We start from the raw sequence: 13,880 nt of genomic DNA, 5'->3' as shown, positions 1-13,880 counted from the left end.
GGTAGAGGGAAAAAAAGACCATACATTTAAGCCTTACAACTTGGTTTCCCGGGGCAGAAAAAGGTTAGAAAGTGTGGGTCTTGAGATGAAGTGTGAAATTACCTATCACAGTTAACCCCTTTTTCCTCTTAGTATTCATGCTTACCCTTTGTCCAGGTTGAAAATTCACGTCCCCAACACAGGAAATGTTTGAAGTCCCACTGGCAATTGTATAATAGGGTGACGTCGACTCAGTCATACTCCCATCGCAAACCTCATATGCTAGCCGATGCTGGAGTTCTTCACGTAAGGGAAAAGGAAAAAGTGGAAAAATGAACAATCGTTTTGTTCTTTCTGCGCCTGGCTCCTAAGACCTAAGTTTTTAATTAGAGCTTCCTTCTTCTACTCCACAAGATTCATCCCTGTGGGAAATGAATCAGTGGTCTTATCTTTACTGGGTTGCCACATTTTTTTTATTAGCCAGAGTCTCAAAAGGAACTCCAGTGAACTCCTCGGCTCCCAGAAATAGTCTTTTTTGCCACCACCATAGAAGAACCACCCAAATTCTCTCTGATAACTGGGATCGACTTCCACACAACGATGGTATTCTCTACCTGTTGGTTCAGTGGCAGACAAAGCCCAGTATGTAGAGAGGAGCAGTTCTAGCTTCCAATTCATGGGAAACATAACTATATTACTTGGTGGAAGTACTCCTCCCTTGAGCACTAGGACCTCCAAACCCACTGGGCCCATGGGCCCAGCAAAGAGCAAACAAAAATGCATACAGTGGATCATTAGGTGTGACAATGAAAGTTGCCACTGCCACCTCCACCCATTGGTTCCTCACCCATGCATTCTGACTATAGGGTAGAAAGCATGACAAATGTGTACTACATGCATGTGTGCAAGCGTATGTGTGTATATAAGTGTGTATCTGTGTGCGTGTATTCCAGTTCTCTTTCTTCTTACCTACTATAGGGGAAGAATCTTGATAAAAGGATCTTATAAGGACTTCAATAACTGTTGTATTTTCGGATGTGTGTGTTTGTGTCTGTGTGTGTGAGACAGACAAATGAAGGACCCAAGCTCATCAAGCCCATTTAAGATGAATGGATTCACTTAAAGATGTTTAAGGCTGTAATTAGCTCACAAATTTTTATGTCCAAAACACTGCACAACCAACAATGGGTTTTATAAAATCTATTATATAGACAGAAAGAAAAAAATGAGTAAATTGAGCAAGGAAAATGAAAATACAACAGAGGATGCACAGACCCCATTAAAAGATTACATGTTTATTAGAATTTTAAATAGAGGACATTTATCAAGTCACTAAGGTAATGACTGTCTAACATATCAGTTCTTGACATGTGTGTCTTCCAAAGCCCACAACTTACATACATTTATTTCTTTTGATATTAAATATTTGGTTATTTACAATAGTTAACAATGATTACCATATACTTAAGCCTCTTTTCTCTACTTTCTTACTAAATTTTGCAAAATTGCTTTCCTTATGGCCTTTAGCCTTGTATCTTACTTTGCATATCAGTCTGGTCTCAGTACATTGTAGTGAAAATGTCTCGTTTTAAAAAGGAACACTAAGAAATCTGTTAAGTGTTATGTTCTAAGAATAGTCTCTCTTATGGCAGGCAAAGGAAGAAAAATATGTTGTTTTACATTGTCATTTCATTTCTATTTGACCAACGAAATGTCAGAAAGAGGGACACAAGAATCCACGATGAGGGAGATTCCTGGCAGTCCAGTGGTTAGGACTTGGTGCTTTCACTGCCGGGGGCCTGAGTTCAATCCCTGGTCAGGGAACTAAGATCTCGCAAGCTGTGAGGTGCAGCCAAAAAAAAAAAAAAAAAATCCAAGATGGTTCACTCATTCATATATTCCTCTAACCAACATTTTGGAACAGCTATATGTCCCATCCACTGTGTGCACCACAGCAAGCAATAAGGATGAGTAGGGTTGACAGATAAACAAATAAAGAAGAGTCTTAGCACTCAAGGGGCATAGAAATAAGGTATGAAGGATTCAACACATACATGATGAATAACTAGTTAACTACAAGTATGTGGTAGTGATCATTTCAGAGGAACAGCGTGCTATGAGAGCTCAAAATAGAAGGCCACTTTTGTCTGTGGGTTTAAGGAAACCCACCTTTGGGGAGAAGGTTCTCTCTGAGAAGAAAGAGCCCCTGGCAGCTGAAAAATGGCCACGAGTTAAGAGATTGATGAGGCAGAAATATTGATTTAAAAGCCATTTGCTTTGAATTACTAGTTAAAACTGGAAGTACATAAAATCATCCATGGAAGGAATATAAAGATAAAAGAGGCTTATGCCTTATCTTGGGTTATATAGGAATTTATTGGTTGGGGGACTCAGGATTAAATGATTAAGTGAGGGGCACTGTGAAAGAAAGGCTCAGAGATAATTAAGGTAATATCCTATGATGAAAGTCAAAGTTTCAGTGAGAATTTCAACTGATCAGCCCAACTTAGTGCCTTTAACAGAAAGTGATGTTCCCAGCATGCAGTAGGAGCTAGTCCTGAACCACACAGTTTACGCATAGAAGATGTCCTGGATCTTCTAAACTCCTTTACACGTTGCTGGGGGTATTTTTTAAATTATTTCTTTTATTTTTTTATTGAACTATAGTTAATTTACAATGTTGTGTTAGTTTCAAGTGTACATCAAAGTGGTTCAGTTATATATATATATATGTGTGTGTATATATATATATTTTTTTCTCAGATTCTTTTCCCTTATAGGTTATTACAAGATACTGAGTATCATTCCATGTGCTATACAGTAGGTCCTTGCTGTTTACCTATTTTACATATAGTAGTGTGTACATGTCAATCTCAAACTTGTTATTTATCTCCCTCCTTCTCCTGCTAGCCCCATTTGTAACCATAAGTTTGTTTTCTGAGTCTGTGAGTCTATTTGTTTTATAAGTAAGTTCATTTGTATCATTTTTTTAGATTCCACACCTAAGTGATATCATATATTTGTCTTTATCTGAATTACTTCCTTAGTATGATAATCTCTAGGTCCATCTACGCGGCCGCACATGGCATTATTTCACTCTTCTTTATGGCTGAGTACTATTCCATTGTATCTATGTACCACATCTTCTTTATCCATTCATCTGTCAATGGACATGTCGGTTCCTTCCATGTCTTGGCTGTTGTGAGCAGTGTCACCTTGCTGTTTATCTCACACTCTTTGGCACTGATTGTTTCCATGCTTCTGGCTCCATTTCCCTCTTGCCTCTACATCCAGCCCTTAAATTTGATCTGCTCTCTAGCTCAATGTTTTTGAACATTTCAGCAACCACAGACCAATTATTCAGCATTTGGTGTACAGATAGATCACCAACTTTATATAATTTTTAAAGCCTGTTGAAAACAATAAAGCACTATTGGAAACGACTACCACTTGTACGACTAGTTTAACAGTGATGAAGAGTAAAGTTTTCTTTCAGCCAATGTTTCAGAGCAACTGTATGTGAAGCAGTGATGAACAGCTTGAGGCATAGGTCAGATTTTCTAATCAGACAGTTGCAATTTCTTTTCTTACTCTTTATTTCTGTGAAATGTGAAACTTCAAATTTACATATGTCATCATCATTGGCAGCAATGGCCCAAACACGGCCTTAGAAATTATGTCTTAAAAATATGTCTTCATATTATACTACTTTAAGAGCACCAGCAGATGCTAAGTTAATGAGTGTACTACACTTCCAAAGGGAAAAGTTGCCTATTCCTACTTGTGAAATAATGGAGACTGGCTTCCTAATTTGTGTTTTGATTGCATTTGGCTTTAGAAGGTCTTTTTTTATAGCTGTAATCTAAAGCAAGCTTTCGATATTGTTTGTAAAGATGTCCAATCTGTCGGTGTTTTGTTTCTTCAGTGAAAAATGGAAATCATAGGGGGAAAGTGGCGGGGGTGGGTGGTGGTGGTGGGATGAATTGGGAGATTGGGATTGACATGTATACACTAATATGTATAAAATAGATAACTAATAAGAACCTGCTGTATAAAAAAATAAATAAAATAAAATTCAAAGAAAAATGAAAATCATAAAATATAAGAGAGTGACGGTTCTTTAAAATCAAACAATCCCTGGTTGTGTTATCACAATGTGATCTTCATTACTAATTATGGTATTTTATCAAGACTTCTAAACACTGATATTGAAGAACACGAACATGGTTTTACTGGCATTACCACTGTTATAAAATTTTTTTAAAAATTATCCCCCATTTTAAATTCTCGTGTGTGTATTTTTTCTCTCCAACCTGAAATATTCACATATCCACATTTGGCTGCACAATAAACTTATTAAAATATGTCCATTTCCTTCAAGGCTGGCTCAAGATCAGAATAAGTACTTTCATTGCCAGCTGTTTTCTGTAAACCAGCTGGTCTACGGATGGGCATCCATGTCATCTGCCTTTATTTATAGTAACACCCATCCCTCTCTGCACACAACTAGTGCTGTCTTTTCACTGCTTCCCAAAAACAAATTGCTAATTTACAACATAACTAAAAAAAAATCATTAACTCCTGGGAGCACAGGGTTTCACTGAAAGAGAGAACAAAACGTCATCAATGAGAGCCAGAAACTGACGCAAAGGAGCCACTGCTGTGGTTTCATCTCCCTGTGAATATCTGCTAATACACACATGAAAGTACTTGTACCTTCATGTTGACTGCATTTTATATTATAAAACAGCTAACAGTGTCATCTGACAGAGGAATTTTCCAATTCCTCTTCTACTTTCACTCTGAGCTTGATATTGAATCGTTTACCTCTGGTCTGGTTTTATTATCTTCCCCCAAATGGATGGACTATTTACCTGATTTGGTGTGAGGAGTACAACTAGGATTATGCGACTGTGGTTTGGCAGTTCCTCCATGTCAAGTGACCAAGTGCATTAATTTCATATTAAAACAGATGATTTTTCCCTTGTTTTGGGAAAAAAAATCAATTGTTTTCATTTAAAGATGAGTGCTTTATTTATAAATGATGTTAAATATTCTGATCAATGGCTTTATACAGCTGACTAACAAATTCTCATACAAAGAACAATTGTTACCAGGCCAATAAAATACAATATTTACATGTTCATTATCACATTTCCTATTGATGGCCCATATTTTGGGGAAATAAATAAATTCATCTCCAACAACTCTTTGTTGTCCATCCAATACCTGGCTAGAGCCACTTTACTGCTCTGATGATGTAAGTTTCCTTTTCTTTTCTATCTCTCCTTAATTCTTATCTTTGGTTTCTAACACAAGCCTTGGGTCCTCCTAATACTTCTCTGGCTCTGAGGTTCAGCATGCTCTATCTTACCATTTTGAAATCATTCCCTGTCCCCAGAGCTTCTCTGATGATGGTGAGAAGTCTAGCGCTCCTCAGGGGGAACTAATATAGCCTGGCCAGCCTGCGGGCCCTCCCACTAACCAAGGACGGTCAAATAGTTCATCTGTAGTCACTGCTTTGCTGCACTATTTATGGAGGTCCTTATACACATACTAAATCTACGCTGGATGTAATGGCAGCATACCAACTGGTAAGGTAACTACTACTTGCTAAATCTCTCAGGATATCTTAACTGCATATGTGAGTCCATTTGAATTATGTCAGTGAAAACCCGTCCTCTGGCTGATAACCCAACCATGTCCAATCTTTTTTCCAACCTTCAAACTTTGTGGGATTTTAAGAATTATAATACAATAAATGCTCATCATGAAAAAAATTTACCCAGAATTTACATAATGCTTTAAAGAATGAAGTGAATTTCTATTCTCTTAAAAAAGATGAATTGCTGGGGACTTCCCTGGTGGTCCAGTGCTTAAGGCTGTGCTTCCACTGCAGGGGGCACAGATTCGATCCCTGGTCAGGGAACTAAGATCCCGCATGCTGTGCGGCCAACAAGTAAAAATTAAAAAAAAAAAAAGATGAATTAGCTTCTTGTATCCTGTTTCATATTGAGACATCTGTATCCTATCTGAAAAAAATTCACAAAGTTACCATTCACTATACTTTCTTTTCTTTGGACAGTTCTCTTATTTTATAAGAGGAAGTTGATACATTAACTCTTCAAACCAACATCTTTTCCCTGGAAGTTGGATTTAATTTACTTAAAGGCCCAAGGGCAGAATAATCAACAGAAGGTTCAATTGAAAAAGTTGTTGAGAACACGAGTCAGACAGTATTTCTATACAGGTCTACTTAATCATCTGTCTTGACTGAGTGGACCAATTAGTTGATTGAAGAATTAATCAAGTCCCTGAATTAAATTATTTTAGCATATGGATGGACCAGGCAATTAACTCAAATGAGAGAACTAAGGGTCGGGAAAGAGGAAACTATGGCCAATTGAAAAAGGAAGGTTTCAGTCAAAGGAGACAGCTACCATCCTTAGTCCTCCTGTGAAACCTGGAGACTAGCTTTGTCATAAATTTAGATTTATCAAAAGTCAGAAATCTGAGACTTCCCTGGTGGTTCAGTGGTTAAGAATCTGCCTTCCAATGAAGGGAACTCGGGTTCAATCCCTGGTCAGGGAACTAAGATCCCACATGTCGCAGGGCAGCTAAGCCCCCGTGCTGCAACTACTGAGCCCACGAGCCACAACTGGAGAGCTGGCGTGCCACAATTACAGAACCCACGTGTTCGGAGCCTGCACACCACAACTAGAGAGAAGCCCTCGCACCGCAACTAAGACCGGATGCAGACAAAAATAAATAAATATTTTTTTTAAAAGTCAGAAATCTGATTTTTAAGCAAGATACCCCAAATTTTAAGTTGTCAATAAACTTATAATTTCTAAAATCTTGACACTGTTCAGAGAATAAATGACTTACAAGTTAGAGATGCCTACCCAGTCACCTGTTTCTGAACTCTCCTTTAGAATCAGATGGATAAGGGGCAACCATAAGTGTTTCTGCCAATGCACAATGTGAACACACATATTTTCAACAATGCCTACCTCCACAGACACACAGAGAATGTCATCATAAATAACATGTTTCATATGAAGAGTAATAAGATATACATATATACGTGCATACATATGTGTGTATATGAATGGGTGTATGTAATCCTTCCCTAGTTGTAGCCTGAATTGGGAGTGAACAGTGGTACTCCCAATAAAGCAAACCTGGCTCTTACTGTACCATCAACAAACCCTCTGAAACCTCTTCAGTGTTTGAGAGGATTCACAGAGTGTGTCATATTCCCCAAATCTCTGATTACAATCTTTTTTTTTTTTTTGACACAAGGGTTTCTTTTTTTGTTTTGTTTTGGGGGTTTTCTGTTGTTTTTTTTTTTGTTGTTGTTGTTTTGTTTTGAAGTATAGTTGATTTACATTGTGTTAATTACTGCTGTACAGAAAAGTGATTCAGTTACACATATAGATACATTCATTTTTTTATATTCTTTCCCATTATAGTTTATCATAGGGTATTGAATATAGTTCCCTGTGCTATGCAGTAGGACCTTGTTGTGTATCCATTCTATATATAAAAGCTTACATCTGCTAATCCCAACCTCCCACTCCATCCCTCCCCCAACCCCCTCCCCCTTGGCAACCACCAGTCTGTTCTCTATGTCTGTGGTTCTGCGTCTGCTTCACAGATAGGTTCATTTGTGTCATATTTTAGATTCCACGTATAAGTGATATCATATGGTGTTTGTCCTCCTCTGTATGACTTATTTCACTTAGTATGATAATCTCTAGTTGAATCCATGTTGCTGCAAATGGCAAAATTTCATTCTTTTTTATGGCTGAGTAGTCTTCCATTGTATGTATGTACCACGTCTGATCACAATCTTTTAATACCTAGTTGTGTCTGTTGTCTCTTCCTCTATCCTTTTCCTTATCAGATGGCTATTGGGTGATCCTTCTCATGCTCCCACAGCAGCCCAGGACTTCACTCCATTCATTCTGACTCAATAAACAGAGATGAGACAGGCGGATTCTGCATTTGTAATAAACAACCTGCAGGATTCTAAAATAAATGGGCCTTTGACATTCTGACAAATACCAACATCTATTCCTTCCATGTCTAACCTCTGTCTCGTTTCCTTGGTTCTTACTTACCTCACCCAGAACTCTACACGCTCCTTCAACCTGAGGACTGCCTTTTCCTCAATTCAGAAAAACTCGCATCCGCGAGTCTGTGTCTCCTACATGCCTTTCCTTCTGCGGAACTCGAGGCCTGCTCTGACCCTCAGCTCTAAGGCTGGGCCCCACCTGCAGCAGGATCTTCCTGATCCAAACTGTCTGCCTGAAGTGCTTCTTTCCCCTGTTCATGTTGCGTTCTCCCTACAGTCAGGGACACCTCTGATTGGACTTCTGAGATAAACCATCTCCCCTCTTCCCTCCACGTCCTTCTGGGGCCTAGCCCAACCTCTGCCCTGTCCATTTGCGTCTGTCTAATCTCTAGGGCCAATCATTCCCAACCTGGCCCTTTAATAATGATAACAACAACAAAAATCTCCCATCCAACCCTTCTAAGCTCTACAGCCAAACAATGCAGCTGCCTTAGGGACCAGGAGAATTAATAATCGGAGAAAGACCCTGAAAAGTGTAAGTCATGAGGTCATGGTTAACCATCATACACATTAAAAAAAGGCTTGCTCTCAATTTCATTCCTTCTACAAATATGGATTGGATTTTTTTTTCTATAAATGAGGCACTACACTAGGCACAAGGAGAGAGCAATGATCAAAATAGACAAAGTTCCCTAGCTTCAACAAGTTTTCATTCCAATGAGGGAGACAGGTAATAAACAAGGAAATGAGCAAATACTTAGTATGATGGTGCTATGAAAAAAAAGGGGGATTTCGGGAGTGGCAAGGGTAGGGGTAGGAATAAAGGGAAGGGTTGAATTTCACATAGGATGGTCAGAGAAGACTCAGTGGTGAGATTAAGTGTGAGTAAAGACATGAGGGAAGTGGGGGATTAAGTCACATAGGTACTGGAGGGAAGAGTTTTCCAGGCAGAAGAAAGAGCAAGTGCAAAGGGCTTGAGGAAAGCATGTGTTTGGTGACTGCCTGAGGAACAGCAAAGGACGCCGAAGTGACTGGAGTAGAGCCAGTGATAGGACAGGGTCAGAGAGAGGGCAGGGGTCCAGAACACACAGGACCCCACTGGCCACTATAAGGACTTCGGAGATTATTCTGAGTGGAATATGGAATCATTGGAAGGTTTTAGCCAGAGGGTGACATAACCTGACATACCTGAGCAAAATTACTCTGGTGGAATTGTACAAGACAGACTCAGTTCAACAGAGATGGAAGCAGGAAGACCCATGGGGGAGGAGGTGGCAATAGTCCAGGAGGCAGATGATGGTGGCTTGACCCAGAGTAGTGGCAGTGCTGGCAGAGAAGTGGTAAAACACTGTATTTTCAAGGTAGAGTCACCTAGACTCGCCAAGGGATTAAATGCGGTGTGTGAGAGAAAGAGAAAAGTCAGGATGGCTCCTGATTTTGGTTTAGGCAACTGACAGGCTAGAATTGCCATTTATGGAGTCGAGAAGACTACAGGAGAAGCAGAATTAAGTGGAAAAAAGAATTCAGTTCAGACATGTTACATTTGAAATAACCATTAGATGCAGAGATAAACACATTCAGGCCCAATCGCACTTAGATCCTGGATATCAGAGAGTTTCAGGCTGAATATATAAATAAATCGGGTGCTATCATCATATCAATCAGATTAAAAGCTAGAAGAATTAGTGAGATTACCTGACGTTGATTGAAAAGCAGTTCAAAGAATGAGCTTAGTGGTTATTCAACATTGAGAAGACAAGGAAATGGAAGGGGAGGGAAGGAGGAGGACCAGCGAAAGAGAGAGAGAAGAAGGAAGCAGTGAGAGAGAAGGAAAACTAAGAGAGAGTTGGTGGTGAGGAGCTGAACAGAGGACGTGCTGCAAGGATAGAATCAACCAGATCACATGGGATTGAAAAGTTAAGAAAGATGAGGACCAATAATCAGCCCTTGGATTTGTCAGTATTACAGTCACTAGGGATTTTGATGAGGGCTTTTTGAAAAAGGTGATGAAGACTAAAATCTGTTTGGCTTTAGTTCAAAAGAGAATAGAATATTTAGGCAACGCTTTGAGGACTGACTTCAACTTTGTTGTCAGTACAGCTTTGTTAGCACACAACCTCCTTGAAATATTCTGCCTTTACGAAGTGTTCCAAAGTTCTGTCTGAGAAAGAGTACCCTTAGTATTTATATATTTTTAAAATATATGTATATATATATATAAATCTCCAACTTTGCTTTTGTGGAACGTAACTGGGTGAAACACAGAGCTTCAGGATAATGACAGCTACTAGTGCCATGAACATTGTGTATCGTTTAAGGACCTGAATTAAATTTAGTCCCTCCTGTGACTGCATTAACTTCAAAGAGAGAGGGCAGTCTATAACTACCACCTACTTTAATGAAATTAACTCTGATTGTTTTGCTAAAAGTAGCAGGAAATTTCTCCATAATCCAAATGTATCGTAGGTAACAGTAGGAGAAAATTGCTACATGATATTCTCTTTGGTAACTTGAAGCCAATGAAAGCTTATTATCCTTATAATGTGTATAGATCTAGTAGTATATGAAGCAATGATACATTGACATATAGCTATTTTCCCCTTTAAAAATCTCCCATGTCAAACTTCACTTATCTACTCTTAAAAGTGCCACAGAAAGTAAAATAGGGATATCCTGAGATGTGAAATTTATTCTTTCATTAAGAACACGAAAGAAGTCATTACCGCTTCCTATTAAATAACCATCTTCTTTGGGGCTTACAGAAAAGAACAGTGGGCTTCTTACGGCTCCCTGAGAGTCTGTGTCTCTTCGAAGAGTCATTAGTTTGGTGGAGAAAAGCATCCATGAAACCCCTAAGAAGAGAGAGTATTACACAAATAGATGATTTCTCTCATGAACGCCTTTCTCTTTCCTGTGATGTTTCCATAGCACCTAATTTGAGGATAGGGACTTCCCTGGAGGTCCACTGGTTAAGACTCTACGCTTCCACTGCCAGGGGCACAGCTTTGATCCTTGGTGGGGAGCTAAGATCCCATATGATATATGGCCAAAAAAGAATAATAATAATAATTTGAGGATAAACCATTTAATCATAAGAATAATTAAGGCCCATCCCATATTGTCCCCTCCGACCTCCAGAAGAAGAGATACAGAAGGAAATGTTTTTGAAGGGACTTCAGGTATATCTGCTAAATATAAAATCTTCCTAAAGGTGGGAGAATACTAATTATACAACAGGTACTGCTCTAATGACTCTGTGTTTACAATTTATTTATATGTCTCCCCTAATTCTTAACAGTTAAATGTAATAGACCCTATTCTAAAACTGAGAAAGCTGAGACTCGGTAAGTTTCAATGATCACCCAGCAACATACAGTTACTAAGCCCCAAGCGTGGTGTTCTTAATCTATAAATAAGGAACATTTGTGTGACTATATCAGTGAGTGTGGGGAAGGATTTTTTTAATTAAGCTAAGCATAGCACCATGGAAATTGATACTGGCATGGATCAGAGAAAATGCATTTGCTCTCATTGAGAAGGCATCATTTGCTTTAGGTAAAAAGACATTATGAAAATCCTAAATCATTCTACTCTGCTGAACCATGACCATATTTCCTTCCTCTCAATTTAAGCAAATAAATGTCTAGGATTAGGAACTGAGGAAGAGATCACCAAAACCTGTGTATGCAGCGAGATTAGCTTTACCAAGACAGCCATGCCTGTTTCCATGAAGAACCCCCAGGATGAAAGGCCAACCCTGTCCTCCCCCAGGAAGCTGATTCTTCAGCTTGAGCATCCACGTAGGTGCTGCCCGTTCTTGCACCTGACTCACTACGCTGCCTCCTTCCACCTGCCACGCCTTCCACTCTGCCCCCTGGAACGCCACCGGAGCGCTTGGTCTCTGCTCTGATCCTCAACTGAAACCTGGCTCTCCCCCAATCAGGCGGCTTCTCCTACAGCTCTCAAAAGCAGAGGACCTTTAGTCTGTGCCCTGCATGCACCTCCAGAAGAGGGACTAGTATCCTCTTCCCTCCCAATCACTGCTGTACACCTCTGCTCACCATCTTGTTGACAATTCTGTCCCTCTGAGACTCATTCATTCATTCATTCAAGCCTGAACTCATTCGACAAATCCTTCAGAGCTCCAGTTGTATGCCAACATGTTTTTAAGCTCTGGGGATACAAAGCCATCATGTGACTTAATCTCCCACTATCCCTCCTAGCTGCAGTCATTACAAACTTCTGGTTCACTGTGTATCATTCAGAAAAGATTTTGACATCTGTCTTACAGTCCTACTCTCCACCTCATACTTGCTTACACGACAAGTTTTCTTTCCTCTAAGTGAAAGAAAAAGAAAAAAAGGCGGCAGGTGACCTGGTCTAAATTCCTTTTCAGTTGGACTTCTGGGTAAATAAACTATATTTTGCTTCGTAGAATGAATCCTTAGATATACAGTGGCCTTAGCAGGATGACTGAAGATCACTTATCTAAAAACAATGCACCTGTGGAACATGGCTGTCTGGGAAATGTCAGGTAACTTGTATAACTATCAGTGTCACAAAATAATCAGTATTATTAAGTGCTTTCTGCTAAGCAATGTAATAACCCCCAAAGCTCACCAGGTACCCTCACCTATGACTCTTAACCAGAGCACACATGACCAGTGAAGGAAGAATGAGCCAGTGTAACTGTGCAGGATGTGTCAGAGCTCTTTCATTTGTTTTAGTCCCTTGATTACCTATATTCTTGAATTATTTGCAAAGCTGGACAGTGGGTATGATATCATATATGTCCAAATCTGATTTGACAGTCCAATCCTGGTATTAGCTAAGGCTTCAATAGGAGGAAGCTTTGTCCTCATACCCCCATCCCCCCCTGGCACATTTGGCAATATCTGGAGATGTTTTTTGGTTATCACAGCTGAGAAGGGAATGTTACTGGCTTCTAGGGGATAGAACCAGGAATTCTGCCCTACATACTACAATGCATAGGACAATCCCCTACAACAAAGCATGAGCCGGTCCAAAGGTCAATAGTGTTGAGGTTGAGAAACTCTGTTCTATTCAATCCCATCTAAATTCTAGGCTCCATGCCATTAGCAGCAAATTCACATCTCTGTGCCTGATATGAGTTTCAGACACATATATCAAAATGTACCTCTCTCTTTTTTTTGTGGTACGCGGGCCTCTCACTGTTGTGGCCTCTCCTGTTCTGGAGCACAGGCTCCGGATGCGCAGGCCCAGCGGCCATGGCTCACAGGCCCAGCCCCTCCGCGGCACGGGGGATCTTCCCAGACCGGGGCACGAACCCGTGTCCCCTGCATCGGCAGGTGGACTCTCAACCACTGCGCCACCAGGGAAGCCCAAAATGTACCTCTCTTACTTGAATGCTCCAAAGGCACTTCAAACTCAGACTCTCCTAAAACAAACTTGGCCTTCCCTCCAGACTTGGTTCTATCACTTGGCATTTTATCTTAGCAAATGGCACTCATCCAGAAACTCAGTAGACATCCTCAATACCTCCTTCTCCTCCAACCTGTGCCATCCACCACCACAAGCTCATCATTTTATTTCCTGTGTCTTTGGTTCATCTACATCTTCTCATCTCCACTAATAACAACTTCCCTCCCCCAAGCTGTCATCTGTCTCTCCCTTGGAATGGTGTCATCCCCTTGGCCAATTAGCAATGGATGAATTTCTTTCCAAATTATTGAGCATTTTCTTTATGAAATACAGATATAAACATAACAAGCCCCTGCTTCAAAACAAACACAAAGAACATTTCCCATTGTTCTTAAAGACTTCATCCTTAACATGAATT

The 13,880-nt window shown here is 39.9% G+C and overlaps 1 long non-coding RNA gene across 1 annotated transcript in view; it reads right to left on the bottom strand.

The window, feature by feature from the left end:
- Positions 1-13,880, bottom strand: part of LOC125964472 (uncharacterized) — a 179,911-nt gene that overhangs the window by 110,888 nt on the left and 55,143 nt on the right. Inside the window, exon 2 of the long non-coding RNA XR_007477521.1 lies at positions 146-279. This is a non-coding gene — a long non-coding RNA (uncharacterized LOC125964472). The remainder of the gene's footprint in view (positions 1-145; positions 280-13,880) is intronic.

This window comes from Orcinus orca, chromosome 5, assembly GCF_937001465.1.
Source record: "Orcinus orca chromosome 5, mOrcOrc1.1, whole genome shotgun sequence".
Lineage (NCBI taxonomy): Eukaryota > Metazoa > Chordata > Mammalia > Artiodactyla > Delphinidae > Orcinus > Orcinus orca.
This window is presented reverse-complemented; position numbering and strand designations above follow the sequence as displayed.